Source organism: Anthonomus grandis, chromosome 5 (assembly GCF_022605725.1).
Source record: "Anthonomus grandis grandis chromosome 5, icAntGran1.3, whole genome shotgun sequence".
NCBI lineage: Eukaryota > Metazoa > Arthropoda > Insecta > Coleoptera > Curculionidae > Anthonomus > Anthonomus grandis.
The window spans coordinates 10,135,189-10,162,510 of record NC_065550.1 but is presented as its reverse complement, the minus strand read 5'-3'; the positions used below and the strand labels follow the sequence as shown (position 1 = coordinate 10,162,510).

General features: G+C 32.5%; 1 protein-coding gene and 1 long non-coding RNA gene across 2 annotated transcripts in view; both read right to left on the bottom strand.

Moving 5' to 3' along the window:
- LOC126736460 (putative transcription factor SOX-15) overlaps positions 1 to 27,322 on the bottom strand; it is a 302,005-nt gene that overhangs the window by 247,784 nt on the left and 26,899 nt on the right. The window lies entirely within an intron of this gene.
- Positions 4,357 to 9,478, bottom strand: LOC126736489 (uncharacterized). The gene is made up of 3 exons (XR_007660677.1): positions 9,338 to 9,478; positions 7,971 to 8,441; positions 4,357 to 4,690 (listed from the first exon to the last, which is right to left on the bottom strand). It is a non-coding gene; the product is annotated as an uncharacterized LOC126736489 (long non-coding RNA).

Sequence of the window (27,322 nt, the reverse complement as noted above, 5' to 3'; positions counted from 1 at the left end):
AAATAATTATATTTAAAAAAATTGATTTGATTTGGTTTTAGGAAAATATAATTCATTTATCATCAATTAAAAGTATTGTTTTAAGACAATCTAAAGACGAAATTATAATAAATATAATAAGCTTATAAATTATAATATTTTAATATTATTAATAAATTTAGATTATACTTTATGTTAAGTAAGAATTTAATATAAAACCGGACAATATAGCAACGATTAAAGCAGTTGAAAAGAGTACATAATAATAAGTAGAGCTTTATTTAAAAAGAGCATTAAATCATTTTATAAATTTAAACAAATATTTCTTCTACTCCGAATTATGGAAATAGATACCCTTATAAATAAACCTTATTTTTTTTAAGTACGATAAAGTTATAAAAATAGCGAGTTCTATTTAAGAAAAATTACTTTTGGTAATTTTCTGAATTTCCTTTTTGTTATTTTTTCTTAATCACGAAGTAGTATTGTTCGTTGTAAAAAATCTCTAGCATGATAATAAAAAAGTCAATCTTCTTTTATAAATTTGAATAATGAGTAATAGTAACAGTAACAAATTTAATAATGAGTATCTTATTATTAAATTTGGGTCAATCATGAGTGTTTAACAAAAAATACGTTGCAAAACTTTTAATATTTTCCTTGTCACAGTTATCCTATAATCTACCGATACAGTTCCCGGCGAACGATCCTGTATTAACACATATTTAGGAGAATTGGGTAAAGACATTATAGCTGTCATTATACCCGTTGTTAAAATAGTATTATAGCTTTGTTAACATAATATTATGATCATTTCATGACAATACTGATGTTTCTCATAAAACTTATAAATCTCACAAGTCTCACAAATAAGTTCGCTCTTATTTTTAATTTTTAAGGTTATATGTTTCTTTGTCCGGTTCTTGGCTGATTTCGAAGTCAATTAGTTTTCAAAGGGTCAAAACAACAAATTGTTTCTGGTGATACTATAATACTTATTTAACTTAAAGATGTAATGTAAAAAGTTTTAGTAAACCCATGTATTGGGTCACAAAAAAGGATCCTACCACCGAAAATATGGGTTTTGGCAAGAAACGTTTTAGACAAGTTTTAGCGTTTTTCACAGAAACCTGAATATCGTTAATAGTTATCTTAAAACCGACCTTAAAGTAGACGTTTAAAGTTATTTTAAGGTCAACTTTTATTCTTTTAAAGAGAAACGCGTAGACTGTTAATTGAAAGAACTGCAAATTACATTCGAATTTTCTAAAAGCACATGTGACCTGATGACGACTTACTCCAAAAAAATATTTTTAAAAATCAGATAAGATTAATTTAGCTTTGATATTAATATCTATAATTGTTTGACATTCACGCAACTATTGTAATCATGGCACTTTAAATAGGCGTAAATAAGTAATTATTTACAATATAATCAAAACCAATTGGTGTCGATTAAAAAATTGTATTAGCCTAGCAGAGCGCTTTCGACTTTTAAGTATCATCAGTGCTAACTAAAAGGGAAGACTTCTTTTAATTCAGAAATTGAATTTATTTGAAAAAATTGAAGGAAAAACTAAAAATACTTGCTGCTCAAATATACACAGGAGACCAACAAACTCTCTTGATTGCAACACTATTTCTATAACCCAATAGTCTTTTGTAGAGGGAGAGTCACACAAGAAGACCCTTTTGTCAATATCTAGTGGGTGTTATCGAAAACAAAGAAAAACACAAAGTCACGGTCTCACAACATGCAATAAACGGGCTATACGTGTATCGCTCTAGTTAGAGCATCATCAGGTCTAAAATAAAAACATTACTTAAACAAAACTAAAATCTCACATCAAACAATAAAAACCTTTAGAAGCCATCAATTACATTACATAAATAAACAATGATTTTTAGGTTATAATTGTACAAAGCAAAAAATAAAAAATTAAAAGGTGGAACGCAACAACATAGACTCATTGAGAATCGAACCCGGTACCACAAGGTTAGAAGTATAAGTGTAAATCCTATCGACCATACGGACCTAATGCTAAAACAACTTAACACGTTAGCCAATGTAAGTTGAAGAAAGTCACTAAAAGAAAAATGTTAAAAGATACTTAGCTAAATTAAATTGTCAAAAATTAAATTAGCTTCAAAAGTAAACACGTCATTCACACACACGAGAACAGGACTCTTTTTAGCTTTTGTAATTTCCATTTTCTCCAGAAGGTCAAGCTTCTTACCTTTAGGGCATTCATGAAGCATTTCAGCTCCCACCCCCGGAGAAAAATTATGAGTTGAGGCCAGCAAATGGTTAGCAAACGCTGATTTGGTATCACTGACATTGGTATTTTTAAATTTTTCAAAAAGCGCTACATGTTCTTTAATGCTTTTTCTTCCAGATTGGCCAATGTATACTGCGTTGCAATCGTCACATTTTAAAGAGTAAACTCTCGATTTAGAAAGATTGTTTGCTTTGTCCACTGTACTGACCAATTGGTTCTTTAAATTATTGACTGTCTTAAACGCGATTTTTACATTTAAAAATTTAAAGAATCTTGCTAAATTTACGGAGATTGAACCAAAAAAGGACAAGGATCTAAAGGAACTTTTTGATTCGTTATTATGAACAATATTGTAGGTCAATTTATATTTATTAAGAAATTTGTAAAAAATCTTGTCTCTGTAATATTCATTAAATGAAGGGGAAATCCGTTGTTGAGAGCAATATGTTTTATAATATTCAGTTCTTTAGCGAAAGCTTCTTTTGACAAGGGGATATTAAACAATCTATAGAAAAATTAATTAAAAGAGGCAAATTTATATGGGTAGGGAGAATTTGAAGAGTACTGAATTACATTATTAGTAATATTTTTATTTTAGGCCTAATGATGCTCTAACTAGAGCAAAACACGTGTAGCCCGTTTATTACTTGTTGTGAGACCGTGACTTTGTGTTTTTCTTTGTTTTCGTCAATTTTGTATGTTGATCTCTTAGAGAATAATGGATGAGATTTTTGGATTTGAAAAAAATGCTAGTCAAGCTAAACTCATTCGCCACTACCAAAAGAACCTTTTTGCACGGAAGAATCTGCTGCTAAAAGTATGGTTTTTTCAACAATGTTTACTTTTCGGTTTGACCCCGAAATCCATCAATCATCATCAAGGTGTAAAACAAGAACGAATGCATCAAAAACTGCCGTGAACGTCGCCAGAACAACTTGGTTGAAGGAAGAAGTGAAGTGCCATTATAGAACTTTAAACAAGGTGAACTCTTTACTAAAATACCTCTATTTCACGTTAAACTCATTTCTAAGTCACTTGGAATTTAGTACTTTAGACTGTTTATTCAGGGATAAATAAGATGTTTGTTCTAGAAACACTTTTAATAAATTAAACAATAAGTTGAACCATCTTAAAGCCACCGTTAGGTCTAATAACTTTAGGGAATATCAGATAAAATTAGGCCATTGTCATTTTCAGTTCCATAAAAGATTTTTAAATTTGTCTGATGTTATATTTACCTCTGACGAAGAAAGTATACTAAACCTTAACCTTAAGTTTAATCTTTATAATAAGGTGAACTCACAAACATGAGAGACTTTAGCTGTGGAGGCTGAGAGTGTTTTGCAGACGACTGATACAAGAAATAAGAACATCTTACGCGCTAAAATAATAAACTTTTTTAATTCTAGATGTGGCTTAAATAGCATAAACAATAACATCAATAAAAAGCAGCTAATTTCACTAAAAAATAAAATAAAGAGTAACAATTGATATTATCAACAGCAGACAAGGGTAATTGCTTAGTCATTTTGGATCTACCGGGTGTTTTTCAAAAATGTTATGTACAAATCCTTTTAGCTTCAAACAATGTTCTTTTTTATTACATTTTTGTATATGCAGGGGGTTTTGTTTTTTGGAGGTTGAGGTCAACTTTTTATAGGAGATATCATTAAGTTCTGTTTGAGCTTCCAAGTTTATTTTATTTGGGAGATATATGACTAGTATCTAAAATAAGCAAATTAGATACTTACTTACACATTTTCTTCTGTTTGTGCCCATACAAGTTTTGGTATATTTTACATAATTTATGTAATTTCACATATTTGTCCTGAAATGTATCTAAATTTTATATTAAATTAGCCTAAACAGGCGGCTTCGGGCTGGTGGAGGTATAATGAATTATCGACTTTGTGTAAGTAGTACTAGATGACGCCACAAACCAAAAGGCGCTGTGCGAGATCGACTATATAACTCTATTGTTCAACAATCGCGTAATGTTATTGCAAATTGCGATTAAAAACTATGCCTATGGATTTTCAGATCAGAACAAACTCCAGGTTAATCCAATTCAAAGCATTTTTTTAAATTATATTAGATATTGGTTACAAAAAGGATTTATTTATATAATGGCTTACAGATGACAAGATTGTTTTTACTTTAAGTAATTTTACTTATTGGAAATTTAGATGACTAATACAAAACTAAATATTTTTCAGGTTGCATACTAACCGAGTCTCTCCATCTTGGTATATTGAAATGGAGATACTAAAAAATTTATGGCGCTCGTGTCCTCGGCAAAAGCCGATCCGGAGATCTGTTCTTGGGCATGCAAATGCGTGGCACGGAAATCAAAGTCGGCCGGGGCTCTTTGTTTATTCGCTTGTTTGTTGCGGCATCGGCAGCAGAACACAGGGAGGCCCTTTTTTGTCCACCTGAAAAACTGTCCCCTGCTTTGGTGGATATAGGTACCTGATTTTAAGTCAGTAGCGTAACTTTAAAAGCATCTTATAACTACTAAATAATGTAATGAGTTTTTGTATTATTCAAGATCATGATATTTTCTAATATTATTTACTTTTTAAGATAAAGAAAAACTAAGTATATCATATCTGAAATAAATAAATGATCACAGATAAACAGAAATTATTCGGAAGATTCCAAAATAACGTTTTACCAATATAAAACTAATGGGCTCCTACACCAAATCCAATAAATTCTAAATATTTTTTACTCACTTTATTTATTTGAAAATTAAATACGTAAAAAATAAATACATTGCTAAAATCATTTTGCAATTCAGCATTTGGATGACTGAACACCCATATATGCAAAATGTTTCAATAATTATTTTTCTAACCAGAACAATCAACAATCGCTCCCAAATTTCATTTCTACAATTGATAAAAATAAATCAATTGACTATTTTTGTGGATCGAGTATTTTAATTCACACCTTAATAAATGATAAAAACGCTACAATATTAAAAAAGTTTAGTCTTAAATAATTTGAATATCTTAGATTAACATTCGTGTTATTCCCTGGTAGTTTTATTCTAATCGTCGGTTCTATTTCTGGTTTCATAACTGTGGTCAACATAAATGCAAAGTCCCTCATTCCTATAAATAAAGATAAATACCCTTAAAACATATAATGGCCTCTCATCAAATATTTCCTTTATAGTATATAACATGTTGGTAGTAACAAGTGTAATTTTGTACAATGTTTGTATAAGATGTCAAGCATTTTTATATAAACCACATTTACTTCGAGAACCACCAAAAGTAGGGGGCGTATCAAATGCCTTTGTTAGGTCTAAAAAGAGCCAAGTTTATTAGTGATCTGCTTTGTTAAGTGATGGAGAAGATTTTATGTACTCAACTTACTCAAGAACCCATAATGATTAGTCGACAAAATTACGTTTGATTGTATAAAGTCCAAAAGTCTGTCTTTGCACTTTTCAAAAATGTTTGAAAACCTATTTATTAAGGTTATTAGCCCATGGTTGGTAACCTACATATAAATTTAATTTATATGTAGGGGGTGTCAAGAGAGCCAAGAAAGTATAAGTTGGTATTTTTTATGAAGTTTGTCACTCTATCAATAGCAGGGCTACTATTGTCTTTCAAACTGTTAATTGTTTGAATTATTTAGTTCCCAGTCAACAGTTTTCGATATAATGGCGTTACCTGATTTCTAACTAGTTTGTGCATATTATTGGCTTCTGGTATTTGATTAAACATGTTTACCATCATATTGCTAAAGAAATCGTTGCAACCATTTGCCAACGGTTTTAGGTCTGTAAATGTACTCGAATCATCACTTAAAATGAACTTAATCAGAATATAATATAATTGGATTAAAAGAAAAAAAAAATTAATTAAAAGGATGTAAGTAAGTAAAGTAAGTAACACTAAATTATATTGTCTTGGAGTATTAGATTGAAGTCAAAATGTATATAATTTTTTTTTTAAATTTAGAAAACAGTGTAAAAAAGTAAAATAAATCTATTAAAATAACTATTCTTTAAAAAAAAATAAAATATGCAAAAATGTAAGTCAGGAGATATTATATTCATCGCAGCTGATCGTTACATTTCTTAGACTAAACTATAGCAAATAAAAAAAGTTATGAAGCAAGATTACTATAAGTAAAGTTTAAGTAGCAAAAGCTCCTAAACCAAATAAATTAAAACACTTCATGAGGCATTCCTCATGGAACTTCACTGTAGTTAAACTTTTAGTATTTATCATCAGCATCAAAGAAATTAAATGCTTTGTGTAATGCAAGCAAGTTTAAGAAATGTGATTTTAAAAAAAAATAATTTTGTATCATTTGCCTTCTTTAAAACGTTTTATGATGGATCATGTACTTCGACTTATATTTTGTTACTAGTCTTAGAAATTATGTTTAATAATTTTTATTTATTGTTTAATATGTTATCTTCAACTTTTTAATATTATAAAAAGTTGAACACCACAAAGTGGTTAAATGAAGGTTGTACTATAGAAAATTTGTGCTGCTTGCGCTCCTGTGCGTAAAAGGTACATTTTAATTTTTTTTTCTAAATTTTTTTGTGAATTTGTTTTTTCATAAAAGGTTTAAAGCCCGACAGCGCTAAACGTCACATATTAAAACATCAATAAACATTTATTTTAATATACGCCTAGCTTCATTTCTTTCAAATTTACTTAAATCGTATGGTTTTACTGGGCTCTAGCTGCTACAGTAGATAGATAGTATGGGCAAAATCGGGTTTCTGGTTAAACTCCATTTTGCTCATTTGTATCGAAATTTTCTTCTATTTTGTTGGACTTATTGGACTTTAGAATAACCAACTCATCTTATATAATTTTACTTACTTTTAATTTGCCGAAAACTCATATAAATAGTACATGAGTTTTCGGCAAATTATGTTGCGTTTGTACTTCAACCATAATTTTAAATATATAATTTAAGCTTTTCTTCATTGTTCATACAAGCGCTTAGTCACATCAATTTATTTTATGAAGGAGCTTAACGTAGTAACCAGTTAAGAAATTGGCAATTGATTTTTTAAAAATAGAAACAGTTAAAGCTTAAAAGTTACCGAGATAATAATAAATTCCTATATTATTTTAATGCTGTTTTTTAAACTTAATTAACCAAACCCTTCTCTCTTTAATATCAGAAATATCTCAAAATCTTCTATCTACAAATAAAAACAAGGTATTTGGTATTCTTTTAGTGTTGTGAAATGAAACGTCGATGAACTGCATGAGCTCAACCACGAAACCCGAAAAATGCTGAACATCCACCAAAGCTTGCATCTAAGGTCCTCAGTTCAACGCTTTTATCTCCCTCACTATCTTGGAGGCATGGAGGCAGAGGATTAGTAAACATTTTCTACAAAGCAACTCATAGAGAGGCAGATATTTTTTTACTTCCATATTTGGCTCCACCAAAAATTCACTAGGCTGTGAGAGCCAGAATAAGGAAGGCTGAAGTGGACGGATCTATTGAAGAGCACATAAATAAGGCGATGCTTTCTGTATTCTTCAACCTTGCGCGGGACAATAATCTCTCCCTTAAATACACTTATGCCTTCTTAAAGTCTTTGGGATTTAAGTCCGAAATAAAAGGTTTAGGATGGCTTATCAGGATAGTGAGAGTCCACACCCGGTCTACAGAAATCGTATTTTTCGGAAAAATATCGAAACCTCGTGTAGAACCTACCACTCCGAGTCTGAAACGATATTATGTAATATATATTATGTTAGCTTGCCCCACTTAAGCTCAGTCGATGTACATCAATCGACATAATGCTGCTATGCGAAATCGGTATTTTCATCTGCGGTTTGTATATGGATTGGATGAACAGCCCGTCGTTCCATACACGAAATAGAGGAAAATGATAGATGTCGTCTCTATTGGAATTATGCCTTCCCCACTTTCGTTATCATGTGCGCCAATTAGCCCGATATTGTCCTGCTGGACTTCAGCACTAGCAGAGACCAATATTAATATCAAGGAAACTGAAAAGCGCGACAAATATCGAGAATTAAATTTTGAATTTCAGCGTTTATACCCTGGACACTCAGTGAAGATGGTCATCCAAATAATCGGATCTGCCGGGGGAATTAAAGTCATCTTTGTAAGGGAACTAAACATAATTCCAGCTTGTAGGTCCCAGTCGGTCAGGCTAACCTACAAAATATAAAAACAATTATCTTTGGCTCGCATCATATTGTACGCGCTCACACCGTGACCTTTATAACAGGTTATAATTCACCAGATTTTGGGATACCCCTCTTTTATATCAAAACTGCAGCAGGACAACAAGCCGAAAAACAAAAAAATCCATAATTAACAATTTAGTTACTTTTAAAAAGCCGGAAAAATAGTACGCAATACAATACTTATAATATGATACAAGAGTAAAAGAAAAACAAAAGCAATTTCAAGTACAAATACAACTAATCTCTGTTGAAACAGAAGTTGGGCATATAACCACAAATCAAAAATTCAAAATCGTAAACAAAAATTCAGATCACTTTAATAAAACAGCAACTCATCTTTAGTGTGTGTGAAATTGGTGCCACCGAAGTTCGAGCGCCCAGATATAGAAAGAAAAGATCTAGCGCTCATCACATTCAGGAGACCTTTAGAAAAACCACAAACATGGAATAAGAGAAAAGTTTTTCCCTTATTTTATATTTTTTTAGGTACAGGTGTCTTAGGCTTAGTAATATATATTTTTTTAAACCAAAACGCTATTATATATTATTCGATATATGGAAATAAAAAAATAAGATGAAAAAATTAAAGATACAGTACCTACTTGACTAATAATCTACTGATAGTTTATGCGTTAATATTTTAACTAACAACAATAACCGAAACTTAGAACAATAATAACTGCAGTAATTTTAGGCGGTTATGAGTAGTTATTAGGGTTATTATCACTTGGTGTATGCTTTTAGTTAGTAGAAATGCAGCATTCCTTTTAGTATCGTTTGTAGAATTTTACTACTACTCCAAAAATAAATTAATTATAATAAAAACAGGTTTGTTAACAAAAATAGAATTTGTAAAATACTTACTATTTTTGAGTTATAAACCAAATTATGTTTTTATTTTCAAATGGAACACTCTATACATTTATATACTATAAAATTTTTCTTTTTTTTATCGTTTTAAAAATATATAATAGTATATACTTTTTTTCAAAAACACGCAAATAAATGACACTTTTCTAAAATTAAATGTATAACTTGATAGTAGGCCATGGCTATTGTTTATGATGAGTGTAGTGTGTGGCGTTCAGATTATTTGCATTCCACGTTAATTAAAAACAACATTTATTTGCCAAAAAGAGTAATAAGTACAAAGTAATAAATTAAATAGTATGACGCCATTGCTTACGTCGTGAGAAAGTCAAGAGAGAGCGAGTAGTTTCCGCTTCTACACCTCGCGCGGCGCTCTCCTCGCGCATGGTGACGTCGTGATGTGGAAGGGATGCGGTATTGCCAAGCGTTTACAAAAATAACCGTCGACGAAAAATCATAATAGACAGGACAGCAATCTTCGTAACTGAACGCTATTATTCGCCAGCAGCAGTCCTCACTAGTACTGTTCGGACAATACCATCTCCTCCAGGAAATGTTTGTACAACTCGGCCAGTTCGTCATAATAATAGTGGTAATCCATCCTCCATGATGAGCACAAGACCGCCTAGTTTCAGGAGCTGCGGGTAATTCTGCTTTCATTTCGTACGTATCTGGAGTTCTGCAATACATTCCTTGACCCAACGAGACCAAAAATGTTGCACCATTTGTTGTCTATGTTGGTATTTTGATAGTCTGTTCTCTGCTACTCCAAGTAGATCAACTTGTGGGCACGTCGTCAATGGTTTACCAATAAGAAAGTGCGCAGGAGTGAGAGGATTTGTATCATTCGGATTATCAGAAAAGGATATAAGGGTCTGGAGGTTAAACAGGCTTCTATTTGAGTGATTATTGTAGAAAAATCTTCAAAAGTTAATAATAAACTACCAACTACACGAGGTTTATACTTTATACTTTATACTTTATACTTTATACTTTATACTTTATACTTTATACTTTATACTTTATACTTTATACTTTATACTTTATACTTTATACTTTATACTTTATACTTTATACTTTATACTTTATACTTTATACTTTATACTTTATACTTGTTTATACTTTACATACTTTACATACTTTATGTTGTCCCTTGGTCAGAATAAATTTGTATGCACTTGCGTCTTCGTGACATGAATCTATACAAGGCGGCTAAGAAACATTCGCTAGTAAGATGACTTACTAGCTCTAGGTGAATAGCCTTGGTAGCAAAACACACAAACAATGCTATGTATGCCTTGTTAGTTATAAAATTACGTCCTTTACGATCCCTAAGGAAGAAGGGCCCTGCGTAGTCAACACCGGACACAGAAAAGGGTCTAGAGGGTGTAATTCGTGTTTTGGGTAAATTACCCATTAGTTACTTTGTCGATTTTGCAACAAAGCGAAAACAAGTTAAGATATGACAGTTATGATAAACTTTTTTAATTAAATTTCTGCTATTGATTGGCCTTTCACGTAATGATGGCAATATAAGTTTGGCATCATGAAGTGTGAGTGGTCAGTGAAGTGGACCAGCATGAAGTAGCTTAATATGTTCAGAATGTGCGATAAAAAGTGAAAGCCTATGTTTAGGGGGTAAAACTTAGTAAAGGATGTTTCTTTTGATATTCATTCGAACAAGATTAAGAATGTGTTCAAAGAAGGGATTCAAGGTAAGGAGTTTGGATTTATTAGAGACCTTATCATTATTCTTCAGTGCTTTAAATTCTTCAGAAAATATCGAAGCTTGTACCAATCTGACAAGTGTATTCAAAGAATTCTCAATTTCCTGAGTTAAAAGCTCTTTATTAGAATAGTCGGATTTAGATTTTAATTTAAGGATGTTTTTAAAACCTAACACAAAGGCAGAAATACGAACCAGTTTAGTTAGATTAGAAAATTTGTCAATTAAACTATGTAAGTCATTATTGGTATGTTTTTCGATGGACACATACAAAGAAGTAACATTTCTTAATTCAGGAGTATCAATATTTGATAAATCTACACTCCATGAAACCAGAAAGTCGAATTTAATAAGCTTAAAGGTGGAATTCCTCTAGTAAGTAGCTGGATCATATCAGCTGGATTGTCTGCGGTTCTAATATATCTCCATTCATCAATATTAGTCATGGATTGGATTTGAGCTATTCGAATAGCAATAAATGTCTTTAGACGATGAGAAGATGATCTAACCAGTACTATTGTAGACTAACACTAGTAGTGCTTAGAATCCAAAGTAGAGGGTATTGAAGCTGTCCTGTAAGATGACCAGATTGTAAAAAGATCCATTGAAATCGATTTATCCCATTATATCTTAAGCTTCCATAGCTGTTTCAAGATGATTTGTAAGATCCCAAAATTGTGACAGGAGAAAGTAGACCAAGAGGGTCAAAAATCTGGGCAATTGGTGATAAAATTGTACGCTTTGTTACGCGAGTGCTAGATTCAATAGGACCTATTTTATATTCTAGCGTGTCAGAAATGTGATTCCATAAAAGGCTCAAGGTTTTAGAAGAAATATCTGTGCCAAAAGAAATCGAATGTATTGAGGAATCAGAAGTTAAGGTTGGCTCATTTGAAGCCCATTTTCTAACTGGAAATCCATACTTTATAAGAAGATCATGGATGTCTTCTTTTATTTGTATAAGTTCATCGACTGTTTGTGCACCGGTTAAAAGGTCATCAATGTAAAAATCACGCTGTATTCTATTAGAAATGTTTGGACAGTCTTTAGCATGTATTTTACCTACTTCCTACAAAGATCTAGTAGCCAGAAATGCCGCAGAGGCTGTACCGTACGTAACGGTGGACAAATCGTAAGTTAAAATCGGCTCATTAATATTAGCACGCCAAAGAATTATCTGAAGCTAACGATATTCAGGGGTTACATAGACCTGTCGATACATTTTTTCAATTTTACCACTGAGAACTATAGGATGTATACGATACCGTAAGAGAATTGAGAAAAGACTGGTTTGGACATTAGATCCGACCATAAGTAAATCGTTTAAAGAAAAAGCTAAGTCAGATTTACAGAAAGCATCGAAAACGACCCGTAGTTTAGTTGTAGTGGAGGTTAATTTAAGCACACAGTATTGCGGTAAAAAATATCCAGAATTATCATTTTGATTCTCAGATAGGGTTATGTGACCGAGTCTTTCATATTCGGTTATAAAGTCTTGATAAGTACGTTTTAAATCAGGGTTTTTAGTCAATTTCCCTTCAAGATTTAAAAAACCACTAGTAGCTATCAACTTCGAGTCCCCAAGACGATCAATGGAGTCCTTAAGTGGAAGATGTACTACAAAATTACCATCAGGGGCTTTAGAAGTGTGCTGAGAGAAATGTTCCTCGCAAAAGGTTGCCTCTGGTGATAAGTATTTAGTTTTAGGAAATTCCTCTACCTCCCAAAATTTAGTTAGCTGATTGTCAATTGAAGTGGTAAAAAAGCACTGTGTCTTTGAGCAAACGCTTGAACTAAGATAAGTTTGTAAAGGACCAGAAATAATCCATCCCAGTTCCCAGAAAATGTCCGATGCTCCGAGCAGTAAGTCAATAGATTTTGCAAAGCTGAAGTCGGGGTCAGCCAATCCAATATTTTTGGGAATATGCAATGTACTGGAGTCAAAGGATATAGATGGAATATTTCCAGTTATAGATTTAAGTACAAGACACAAACTGTTGGCCTCAAAAGAAAGAAGTTAGAAAAATTGGATTGGATTAGCAAAAACTCTAGAATTTATGGTTTCAATTTTCTTACTGATACCAGTGATAAAATGTTTAACATTTTCAATAGGAAGTTGTAACAAGTTGCAAAGTCTTTCTGAAATAAAATTGGATTGGCTTCCACTGTCTAGGAGTACTCTACACAAGTGTGACTTATCTGTAGTGTCAAAAACTTTGATGATAGCAGTGGATAATAATACAGTGTTTGAATTAAGTTTTTTATTTACCACTAAACTACAAGGTAAGTATATAAGAGGAGTGTGCATCACATGTGTAGACAAAGAGGTTGTGGCTACGTCTTTCAAGTCAGCCTCAGTGCTGTTGGAATCAGAAGAGGTAGGTGTGTTATTATTATTGGTTTGTACAGTCCCAGAATTGGTTCTGTTGAGATGTAGAAGAGTATAGTGGAATTTTCCACATTTTCTGCATCCAGGCGACCTACAGTTTTTAGTTGCGTGGCCTATAGAAAGGCAGTTAATACATAACTTCATTTGTTTAGCATTATTTAATTTTTCAATAGCAGCAATTTGTAAAAACTGAGGACATGTGTTGTAGATGAGATGTTCTTTTCGACAAAACGTGCATTTTTTATTACTGTTAGTGGCGACAAAGGACTGAGAAGTATTTTTGTGAAAGTTGGGGTGTGATTGAGGCCTTTTATTTGAAGTGTTTCTTAAAGAGCTGTTTTCGAAAGACTTAGGACAGAATTAGGCATCTGTCTTTTAAAAAATCTATAAGTTCTTTGTAAGTATGGAGTTTTTCAATAAAGGTTTTGGAATCCCAAGCTCTTCTAGTCACATTTTCAAATTTACCCGTCACAATATGACAGATTAAGGCATCCCAATGTTCTATGGGCATCTTTAAAACCGTCAAGGCACCCATGTGCTTCTGTAAGCCGTCACGTATGACTTTAAGGCCACGTCCAGATTCACGTGATAAAGATGGCAAATTAAAAATAGCCATTATTGCAGACAAAAATCTGTTTGTTTTCGAATCTCTTATTTAAGATGTTCCAGGCCACATCATAATTGGCGTCAGAGATTTCAAGTGATGAAATAGTTTCAGCTGCCACACCCTTTTTAGAGAGTTGCAAGTACTGACATTTTTTGGCTGGTATTAGTTTGAAATTGCTATGTATTATGGAATTGAAAGTGTCTCTAAAAAACAACCATTGGTCATATGAACCGTCAAACGTTGCAAGGTTTATTGGAGGCAGTCTAATGTTGGCTAGATCATCATTATTAGAATTAGATGCTACATTAGTTTCCACGTTTGGCGTTAAAACTTGCGGTTGCATCTGGTCATTTAAAAATTTGCTCGCTTCAAATGTTACGCGGTAGAATTTATTTTCAAATTGTTCAGACTCACTGTCATGTTTATCAATATAAGTCTTCGTAGCGGCAATCTTTAACTGAGCAGCGTTAAAATCTTCCAACAATTGATCAGCCTTTTGCGCACGCATTTTGAGTTCCACTAAATCAGTTTGAGAAAGATTTCTGTTTGACTTAATAGCTTGAAAATAGTTTTCAAACCGTGTAAGAGCAGCTTTAGTAGCCTTTCTTTTATTTCTTGCGTCAGCCATCTCGAATAGTTAATAATACAAATACAAGTAGTTTCAAAGAAATTGTTCAAAGTAAAGGCAATGTAATAAAACAATGCAATTAAATAGGTTTCTCAGAACACTTAATTAAAAGGCATGGAAAGTTATCAAACCTACGTAAGTAGTACCAAAGATGTGTAAAATATGTACTTGCCATCAACAAGTGTGTAATTCAATGTGCAAAATACTAATAAAGTAGGTATATTAAATGTCAAAATCTAATAAAATGTAAATAGTAATAAATCACCATCAAAAGGAGTGTGAAATACCAACAGAAATGAGTGTAAATAGGTATAGTATAACAGCAAAATGTGTAATATATTGCAACGTAAACAAATGTCAATTAAAGGTGTCACCATAGTAGCATCAAATATTACAAAATCGTTTGTAAATCAATGTAAAGTACCATCAAAAGTAACCACCAAAAAGTAACATAAATACAAAGCAGTTTAAGTTTGTTAAAAAAATAAACAAATAAATCAAACAGAAGCCTGTAAAAGTAAAGGAAAGAAAGTGAGAAAGGAACGCACTAACCTGTAGTGAAATAAGTAAAACCAATCGGTGTTCCCTGAGAAGACGGTCTTGTTGTTCCCGTCGTCAAAAAGGCAAAATGTCCAAACTTGTATCGATTGGGTCGGCGGTCGGCGTTTCTACCAATTGAAGCCACAAATAAATGCGGTAAAAGCCTTGTTGAAAGTTCCGTTAAAATGCAGTAAAATTCTGTTCAGGAGTCAAATCCAGCGACGAAGGACCATAATATGTAGTGTGTGGCGTTCAGATAATTTGCATTTCACGTTAATTAAAAACAACATTTATTTGCCAAACACAATAATAAGTACAAAGTATTAAATTAAATAGTATGACGCCATTGCTTACGTCGTAAGAAGCACAAAACACAAATATATAGAGAAGTGGTGGTTGCATACAAACTGAAAGAAATTCTTCTGACAAATCAGCTAGCGAATAGAATAATCAGCTTGAATAGAAAATGAGAGGCCAGGCATTTTGTAATATGTATTTATAATAATCAAGTTAAAAATGAAATACTTGAAAAGTGAAACTTCTTCATTGAAATCAACTGAATTTGATTTAAGACTAAATATTGACAATACAAAAACATAATAGTAATAAATAAAATCAGATTTTCTTACCAGAAACCTGAAATTGCTTGCCGCAAATTAATTAAAACACTACTCCCAATATTGAAAGAGAACTTTTTAGAAAAAAAGTCATGAATTTAAAATAACATCCTTAAAACAAATAGCAAACTCAACCCACGCTGGCATTCATTGAAATGAAAAACTCAAATGGTATGACAATGACAAATGATGTTCTATCAGTCAATGTCAACAACTGTCTGTCAGCTCCCTGTCAATTTTGCCAAGCAAGATGGCCGATATACGATTCCGATTTTCACCATACAAGTTTCATCCATGTGGTAAGAAGGTCAAGAGAGAGCGAGTAGTAGTAGTTTCCGCTTCTACACCTCGCGCGGCGCTCTCCTCGCGCATGGTGACGTCGTGATGTGGAAGGGATGCGGTATTGCCAAGCGTTTACAAAAATAACCGTCGACCAGACAATGAGAAACGCAAATAAATGTAAAATATTGGTGTATCTTATCGGTTTTTTAATCGACTTTTGGTTCGTTTTCTTTCGGAATTATATTTCCGAAGCTAAGTGAATTATTATGGATATAAAAATTTCTAATATCATTATAACTTTGTGCTTGTTAAATAACCAGAAAAAAGGAAACTGTTTTTGGAGATATTTGCAAGTTTAAAAGCAAATTTAGTTAATCACGGATCTCTTATTCATCCGCATCCTAAAACAAGCAACAAAGAAAACAGGGAAAAAAAAGAGATTAATGGCTTGGGATATATAGAAGCAACCCCTCATCATCATCATCATGTAGAAAAATTTAAAAGAAAATTGATGTGCCAAAAACTAACGCTGAGTAGATCTTAGAAGAAATTTAAGTATTATCTATATAAATTGCATATAGTACAACTATATCATACTGTTTTGCCAGTGGTATTTGCAACAAATCGATGCTATCTATTTATTTGGAAGACTTATTATCTTGTCAGACGAATGCTTTTTTCAAGTGCGGGATTTTGATTTGTTACAATACAAGGAACTAGTATACGGAAAATCAGCATTTAATGTTTGAGAACACACAACAAGGACGGTTCGGAGTTAGAGTGTTATGATTTATTTTGGCAGACAAATAGTTGATAGAATTTTTGAAGGACATCTTACAGCACGTAAATCCTAGACTAGAAATCCTTGAGGAATTTATTCCAGAACCACTTTTAAATATTTAGAAAAAGCTTTTATAAAAGATACCTATTTGCTAAGTATCCAATTATTTATTAGTAATATGAACTATCTATTATTTATTATTATTATTCATGGCCTACTATTAAATTATGTATTTAAATTTAAAAAATTGTATTTAAATTTTAAAAAATATTCTTTTGAAACCGTAAAGAAAAGAAAAAAAAATTAGTCTAGAAACCTACAGAGTGCTCCATTTAAACAAATATAAGTTTGGTTTATAACTCAAAAATAGTAAATACTTAACAAAAATTTCTACACCACTGTATTTTACGGAAAAAAATCTATAAGAATATTATTCTACCTTTTCAATAAGTTGGAAGATAGAGATACGAAGGGGGTTCCAAGATTCAACATTTTTAAAAACGCCGTGTATCTTAAAAACTAAGAGGGCTATGGAAATTTTGTTAACGGCATCTTCAGCTTCACGAAAAAGTAGCATACTATCGCAAAAACCGCATCTCGTTAACGTTAAACATAATGGAGATACCCTGCAAAAGTACCCAAAATGAGACACTGTACTTATTGTATATAACTGTTAAAACTATGTTAACTTAACAATGAAAAGTAAAAAGCCAATTTTCTGGTGGAATAACCAAATACTATTCAGGCCTTGCTCAGTTCTAAGAAATGTTTCATAGCATTTAGCAAGTCGAGACTGGAAAATACCATTTAGGTTCGCTATAATTTAGGTTAATTTTAATGCACTTGAAAATCTAAGAAAATGTATATTAAAAATATATAAGTACTCAACATCTTTTAGCATATGAAATATCGGAGTTCAATGGTAAATACCATGCATGAGGCATGCATTTTGTACTTTTTTAATTATGCGAGAATGCAGCTAATAGATTAATCTACCGTAAACGACATCATTGTGAGTAAAATTATGTAATGCTGAAAAATTACAGTCTTTCAACTCTTAATTTTATAAATGTCTTTATCATAAACTAATTTAGGTGTATTTTTTCTTTCCAGAAACATGGTTTTAACAAAGGTCAGAATTGATAACCATCTCTCTATCTCAACTTTGATGGAACCTATGATGGTAACAGTTTATTGTCTATCCCATCGACCAGTCATTAATGAGAGTAGTAACACTAAATTTATTAAAAAATATATTTTGGAGCTAGAATGGAAAGTCTATGCTCAACTAACCAATGAATAAAGGCATTGTGTTAAGGTTTAAAGTTTTAACGAAATTAGAGTGGCATCAAAGAGTAGTCAAGTCAGAAGGAGAGTTGGCAAAAAGAAAAAACGTAAGAGTAGTTATGTATAAAAATGTTTCTTACCATAATGAAATATTTATCTAGTATATTATTAAATTATAACAATACCACTAAGGAAATCAGGTAAGTAGTAAATGTAAGTGTAAGTAGAACTTACATTCTGGAGAAAATGCAAGTTTTATGTTTCGTTTTCATTCACGGTATTAGCACAGATGTAAATAGCTCCGCACGGAGTGTATTCGCACATCTGTGGTATTAGTCTAGCTGATATTCAGTCGACTAGAGCCCTTTTAGCTTTATATTGATTTTACTGTAATATTGTTATTAGATGTTTGAAATAATATATATTTTAAATTAAAATTTTAATTGAATTTTCTATTTAGAAAAAATTATGTCATCAGTAAATCATTATTTATCACTATTTTAATAAAAAGATATTAGCACAGATATAACTAGCTAACGCAAGCGTTAGCTAGTTATATCTGTGATATTAGTTACAAATTATTAGAGAGTAATTTTACACGAATTGGCATTCAATGCTGGAAAATAGAAAATAAAATAAATTAATAAAAATCAAAATAATTTGGTTTTTGTTATCTCTTAATTAACAAAACAAAAAAAAATAAATTAGAAATATTCTATAACTTTATATAATATATATAACTTTCGATTTATATAAATTCGAAAGTTACCTTCACTTTGTTGGGCAAATTTTATTGTTATTTGTCTTAGCAAGATATTACTTTAATCTGTAATTTTTGGTCAACAGAAGGGGCAGTTCTTTTTAAATGACTAACACGAATCCATAATTTTGAACTTTTTATAATGCAACTAGTTAAATTTTTAGAAAATAAACAATTTATTAGAAATCATCGCCCATCAATATAAAAAATAATCGGCTCCAATTTTGTAATAAAATAAAACATGTTTATATACAGGGTGTTTCAAATTCGATTGGAAATTCGAAGATGGTTAAATTGGGGCAAACTTGACAATTTTTGAGCTTAATAATATGCCGTTTAAAAAAATTCTAAATTCCGAATGATTCCGAAGATATTCGAAAAAATACAAAATTTTAAAAAATCGATTTTATTTTTTCTAAGCTTATTTCTTATCCGATTTTAAAATAATTTGCACTTTTGCAATGCCAGTTTTTTCGTGCTACATTATAGTGTTTTTAAATTTTTAATACGACGTTTCGTCTTTTGACAACCATTATCAACTCTGTTTCTCCTTACGGGCGCCATATTGGATTTTTACATTTTTAAAATCTCTGCAAAATTACCTTTTTAACGATGTATTACAAGTAATTTTTTTTAAAATCTGAATTTAAAAAAGCCCTGTGATAAACTGACAAGACAATATTTAAACCGTCATAAATATTATGTTTTAAATATTTGTATATTTGGTTAGTATTTTAGTATAAAGTGACAGGTAATATTTTAAGCAATCAGACAATAATTTAAGCAACGATTGTGAAGTGAAGAAAAGCGAGATACGATTCAAATTTATTATAAATATGATAGAAATTTATTGCAATACTCCACAAACACCACAAAATTAGTAATTACATGTAAAGTCTAGGTTACAGATTAATTAAGTATTAAATTTAAAACAGAAGATAATATAACATGAAAAATAAAAATTATAATAAGAATAGAATATAAAACTTAAAAATAATGAACAGAGATAAAAAAGAAATAAGAACAATCATAAAAGGGGTCTTAACCTTATTCCCAACTCAAATATAATAATCACAGTTAAATGGAAATTCATAGTAAAACCTTCAAATCTTTTAAAGAAGTATTCAAAATGTCTATCTTAGCTTAAGTAAAAACTTCAAAAACTTACAACGGTGATTCGGTTGAATGGAGATAAGTTGTTATTTGAAACAACTATAAAGAATTTTTTAACATTTGGAAGCCTAAGATTAATTTTTGGTACATTTAGGTCGAATATAATTAACCAAGTTACAGTCTTTATAGTTAAACTTATTTAATATATTGTATAAAAATATCATAGCTTGTATCTTTCTTCTATCTAAAAGAGTTTTAAATGAAAAACTGTCCAGCATACTTTTATAAGACACTTTGTATGAATAATAGTTATTATTCAAAACATAAAGAGCGCAGAAACTTTTTTGGACTTTCTCTATTTGATCTATGTGCGCAGATTCTAAGCGCATCTCATCCATATTTGAGACGAATATTCAAGGTGAGGTCTAACTGTTGCATTATATAATCTTACTATTGTAGCGATTTTAAAGTGCTTAGTATTTCGGATAAGAAAACCCAATGCTTTAAATGCTTTTTTCACAATGATGGAGAAATGACTATTAAACTTTAAGTTAGACTAAAATAGAACACCCAGGTTTTTAACCTTACTAACTCGACTAAGATCATAATTTACAAGATGATACTGGTTCAAGACAGGATTTATTTTTCTAGTAAAAGATGTAACAGAACACTTTTTCTCATTTAAAGCCATTCCACTATTACTAAACCATGCCACACAATTATCTAAATCCTTCAGGGTTGTCAAGGCCTTCCTGGGCCTTGACAACCCTGAAGAGTTTGAAATTTCCGCAACGAGAAGTCCAGCAGATCCAGTGAGTCACTCAGGTAAGGAGTCGATAAAGCTAGGAAACAGCAGAGGACCCAAGCTACTTGTCTGTGATACCCCTAAGGTTGCTATAAATGCTTTCGGGCTTGTAGACCTAACCCTAACCCGCTGAACTCTATTCGTCAGATAGGACCTCAACAAACAGCACGGATCCTGCGCAACTATCTATATAAACTACGTCCAATTGATATTTATTGGAAATAGCCTCGGCAGCAAATTCTGAAATTATTGCAAGATTAGTAATAGTAGATTTACCCCTTAGGAAACAATGCTAAAATTTTGAAATTTTTGGCATTAAAAATTATTCAGTTAAATTAATATTCAGTTAAATTGTTGCAAAGTAAAATTTCAAATATTTTTGCTAATATGTTGATCAAACTTATTGGCCTATAATTTTTAATTTCATTTTTATTTCCACTCTTAAATACAGGAGTTATATTTGCCATTTTTAATGCTTCTGGAAATTATTTGTGTTTAACAGCTAAATTAAATATATGTTTTATTGGTGCAGCTATAAATTCTGCTAGGCTCTTGTATATGTAGGCCGGAATTTTATCTGGTCCTGTTGATTTTTTAGGTTTTAAATTTTTTATACTTTCAATTACTTCATTTTCAGTAGTTAATAAGAAATCAAATATGCTACCACTAAAATTGAGGCTATTCTGTGCATTGTCCTTATTGGTTTTTGAGGGATTTTGAAATATTGACTGAAAATGCTGTGAAAAAGTATTTGCTATGTCTTCCGGGTTTGTGAAGGTAGATGATTCATTTCTCACTTCTCTTGGTATTCCACTATTCTTGGATTTTGAATGTATGAACTGCCAAAATATACCAACTATAAATTCTGACCCAAATTCGGTCAGAATTTAAATTTTTATCAATATTTTGTTGATAGCGGCAGCAATAACACCTTACTTTATTTAAGACTTTTGATAAGAATCTTGGTATATTTGGTTTTTTTAAAAAGCCTAAAAGCAAATATGGAGATCAAATGGATGAAAAAAGTAAAGAGCACTTATCTAATGAGGTATGGATTAGCGATTTTTGTACTTATTGCCCTACATAAAAAATACCTTTCATACCGGTATCACATCAAACACCAGTAAGTATGAACTCAGAGAAATCTAGAGCCAGTTTATCAAAATATTATTGCTAACTACATCCTGTTTTTTACCTCAATTTTCTTGAGAATAGACTGATAATAGTATATTTACGAACTGGGGCATTTTTACATATATAGTAAACGCATTTGGAGCCAAATTAATCCTCGATAATTTCTAGAAATGCGGATACAAGTGCGATTTAGTCTAAACGTTTGGCCAGGTATCTAGAAAAAATCTTAAACTCTTAACTTCTTATTACCAGCTTTTAAGATCCGATTTTAAAGATTATTTGGATAACATGATTCTTTTAGAAAGTTACTATAAAGTTTGGTTTGATCAAGATGGCAGTCCCCCACACAAGACATGACAAGTTTTAAATTATCTTACAAAGAGGTTTGGTGACGGGTGGTATGGAAATAATGGTCCTGTAAGATGGCCGGCAAGGTCTCCTGATTTGAATGTTTTAGATATATTTTTATATCTAAAACATATATTTTTATAGTTATAGAGTTAAATTTATGCAAGAGAGGAATCACAAAATAATGAGGAGATGCGGCAACTATTAGGGAGTTTAACAAATTAAGTAGACGAGAAATAAATGGCGCGGTGCTTTATATTTGTAAGAGAGTGCAATTGTATCTGGGTACACACATTTTAAGAGAAATGTTTTTTGTTGTTAAACAAATTTTTTATTTATTTATTTACCAATGCGTGATAAACCCAACATAATATAAGATGGTTAATAAAGTTTCCCTAGTTTTTTTTAAGTAAATATATTAATTAAGTTTCTTTTGAAATATTTTCAGGTGAAAATAATCAGGGTGTAACCCTGAAGTAATGTGTGTACACTATTACGGTATTGCATTTCTAATATTTCTGTTCATCTTTTATTTATAACGGGTAACATTTATTGACGCACAGCTTACTGAGGCAAATTTAGTTTTTTCCAAAAATTCAGATTTTTAAAAAATATTACTTGCGATACATTATTAAAAAAGAGAATTTTGCAAATATTTTAAAAATGCAAAAATCAAATATGATGAAAATATATGTGAAAAATATATGAGAAAAACCATAGTTGATGATGGTTTGCAAAAGACAAAACGTTGTATTAAAAAACTAAAAACACCATCATGTAACACGTAAAAAGTGGAAATACAAAGGTGCGAACTATTTTAAAATCGGATAAGAAATAAGCTCATAAAAAAATAAAATCGGTTTTCCAAATTTCGTATTTTTTCGAATATCTTCGGAAAAATTTGGAATTTTTTATTTTTTTAAACGGCATATTGTTAAGCTCAAGAATTCTTAAGTTTGCCGTAATTTAACCATCTTCGTATCTCTTATAGTTTCCGAGATCTCCATGTTGAGGATCGAATTTAAAACACTTTGTATAGTGGTTATAAAGTAAAAATACGTTAATCTATTAATAATAGTTAATTACGTCTCAACGGTAGTAAGATTAGGTAAAATATAACAGGTAATTAATCGCAGGTAATGAATTTCTTTTTAACTGAAAACAATTATGCATAATTCGGTGGATAATTTTAAATCTGAAATAAAAATGAAGAGTTACATATATGCTACATAAAAATCAAATAAGAATAGACATTTATTAGTCCCAAACCTGCAATTATCCTCAATATCATTAGTGTTAACAAAATTTAATAATGAAAATAAACTACATTATAATTTAAAAATAATGGCGACAATTTTAATTTAAATTGTCGCCATTATTAAATTTTCAATTAATAAATTAAATTATGTTAATAAATTAATTTATATTATGCATACAAAAATTTTAAAGGCAAAATGTCCTTTAATTTAAATATAATTTAATAAAATTTTTAATTAATTGATCTAAATATTATAATAATCCTGTATTTTTATTAACCTATATATTTTAATAAATTATTACTAGTTCTTAGAGCTTATTTTAGAGTAAATCTATTAATTGTAGATTCCTTAACAAGAGATGAAAATAAAACGTGCTTAAGATCATGTGTAATTTAGGGCAAAAGATAAAGGTATTCAGTCGTTCTTTATCTTCTGAAAGCCGAAAATACCACCTTCATCTAGTACAGTTGAAAAATATATTCCTATTAAATTATAATAAATATGAGTAAATAAAGGCTGCTCCACCTCTGTGCATAGCATGTCATATCCGCTACTGATTTATTATTAGCTGTGATTTAGAGCAGCTCCGATTCCTTGCGGCCGCACCAGGACTGTCGCCATTGCTACTTTTTTAATTTTTTTTCTCTTTGAATTAAAAAAAAATACGTCCGGCATGCTGCAATTTATCATATGATACACATATACATGGTAATTGAAAGTCCAAATATGCTTAGAGGAGAACAGAGTTTTTGTTTAAAAATTTGGTTGCTATGGTAATAGATCTTGCTTTAATAACATTTTTATAAGTTTTTAAAAGCGATCTCCTTTTCATCTCTTGTTCATGCTATTTATATAGTATCTACTAGGGCTATTTAAACCATCTCTAGTATATACCGGGTCAGAGTTAAAGCTGCTTTTAACAGCATAGAACTTCTACATTTTTAAAGATAGCAAAAAAATTTCAATCCTCAATGCGTTTAGGAGCTAGAGCTTGGCAAGTAGGCCTAAACAGTCTCTTTTCGCCAGCCCCAGAATCACCCACCCCTACGCCTCCTTTCCCATTGCGCGGTCTTCACTGAGTCGGCCTGTCCTTTTAATAAAGGCTTGCTCGTTGTCCCAGTCCAGATCTTTAAGATCTTCTCGTTGAAGTGTCGTTGCTCTGAAAGTTTTCCTTCTCAGGCGACTTCACCTATCACAGATACCTAGTATGTGGTATGAAGGTTCCTCCCCTGTACCGCAATTTGGACAGAGTAGGCTTTCTCTTATACCAAAAAGGTGTAGATGCCTGTTTAGACTGTTATGCCCAGTCAGGATTCCCACCAAGTCTTTGATACTCTGTCGGGTGTTTGTTAGCAGTCGCCGTGCTTTAGAGCCGTCATGGTCTGGGATCATTTCCTTGGCCTGTATACATCCTTCTGTCCTTCTCTAATTCTTCCCTGTTTTTTCCCAGGCCCAATTATTAAGTGCCTGGAAGATTTGTTTTTTGCTAAGACCGAGACAAAATTCGGGGCCTATGAAGGAGTTAACGGAACCCTGTCTTGCCAATTCATCAGCCCGCTCATTGCCCTTAACAGCCTGGTGTCCTGAGACCCAACTCAGTCACACTTCCCTGTGTGTTGCAATCCTTTCCAATGCGTCTCTGCATTCCTGGACTAGCGCTGAGCTGGCCCTGGGTTTCTGAATCACCTTGAGGGCAGCTTGACTATCAGAGTAGATGCAAATCCCTCCCGTTACCTTCCAATGCCTCTCGTTTGTTTGCTAGTTCGAGTATATCAAACACCTTCGCTTGGAAAACTGTGGTGTGTTTCCCTAGCGGAAAGGATATCCCTGTATTTGTTTTAATACTGTACACTCCGGCTCCGGCCGAACTGGTACTTTTCATCCATGATCTATATGTATACCAGGCCTGGAAACTATTTGGCTCTTTAATTTGGTTCACCGACCATTCTTCCCTTGTCGGGATTTCGACTTGAAACCCCTTCTTTAACCTTAGTTTGCCACTTTCTGTAGTGCATCTGGATGTCAGAATTGGTATGTTCTGAGAGCAATCGTCATATGGCCTCGTCCTAAGTGAACATTGCGCTACTCTCCGCTATCCTTCATCCTCGTATGCGCCGCCATTGCCTCTCTTTTAATCCAGACTGAAAGGTTCGGTAGCCCAAGAAGAATATTTAGTGGTGTCACAAGTATTGTTCTCATGGCTCCAGTAGTTCCCAAGCAGACCAGTCTTTGTAGTCTGGTTAGCTTTTGGCTTCAATATGGCTGGCCACCATCATACCAGGGATCCGGATGAGATCCTCGGTTGTATGACTGCAGTATAAAGCCACTGGAGAACGAGGGGTTTTAGACCCCATCTTGTACTTATTGTTTGCCGTAATTGCCATATTAGGGCTGTTGCTTTATTAACTGCCAGCTCTACGTGAGTTTTAAATGTGAGCTTGCTGTCTAAAGTAACTCCCAAGTATTTGACCTGCTGCTGTCTCAAAGTTAGGCGACTCTGATACATAATGGGAGGTCTAAAAAAAGGCTGTCAAATTCCTTTTTTCCTTTAGTAAAGAAAATGAGCTCGGTCTTTTCTGGGTTGACCGACAGCCCTGTCTCCCGATACTGTTCCACTATCCCGCACGCGACTTGCATCCACTCACAGACTGTGTTTATGAATTTACCCGTGACCATCACTAGTCCGTCGTCCGCGTATGCCTGTGCATAGTATCCTTTAAGTTCTAGCTTCCTGAGGGCTGTCCATCATCAGGCACCAAAGGTGTGGCGAAAGACAACTGCCTTGCGGACAGCCGCCTTTCACCCTGGTCTCGACACGATAGTCTCCTAGTGTAGCACTGATCTTCCGATCTTCCAGCGAGCATGAGCCGGAGTGGCCCTGGTCAGTAGAGCTTGGCAGATAGTATCTGTTTTTGCCTTATCAAATGCTCCTTCCACGTCAAAGAAAAGAGCAAGTTCCATTTCCTTGTTCTCTATGGCTTTTTCAGCTTTGCTCACTACAGAGTGAAGCGCCGTTTCCGTCGGCTTCCCTTTCATGTATGCATGCTGATTCCTATGTAGTGGCGATTATATTAGAATCTGCTCTGTTATATACCTGTCTATAAGCCTTTTTATAGTCTTTAGTAGAAATGAAAAGTCAGGCTTATTGCCCTAAAGGACTTTGGTTGACGGTAGTTTTTCTTGCCCGGTTTTGGGATAAAGACCACATTTGCCCCTCCATGTTAGTCAAACATACCCCATTGCAATGCTGGCCTCAAAAACTCTCTTTAAGTAAGACAATGTAATTTCGAGGCCTACATGCAACATCATGGGTATGATTCCATCAGGTCCCGCAGCCTTATATGAACTAAACTCACCCACTATCCAAGCTATGGCTTCCTTTGTTACTATGTTTTTGACGAGGTTCCAGTCCGGCTCCGGATCCGCTTCCTCGCCCCAAGGTGCAGCGTTTGTTTCTCCAAGAAAGTGAGTTTTGCGGAGAAGCTCGATGGTCTCTTCTTTGTTTAAGGTCCATAGTTCACCTTTACATTTCACCAAGACGGGCTATGTCTGAGAGAGATTCAAGATCCTCTTTAAATTTGGTCCAGTCGGTAGCCCTCGGGTTTCTCTTGAGGAGCTCTTCCTCCTTATCCGAACCGATTTCGAATCGGATCATTCTATGGTCGCACATCGTTATGTCTTGGAATGCCCTCCAGTTTTCTAC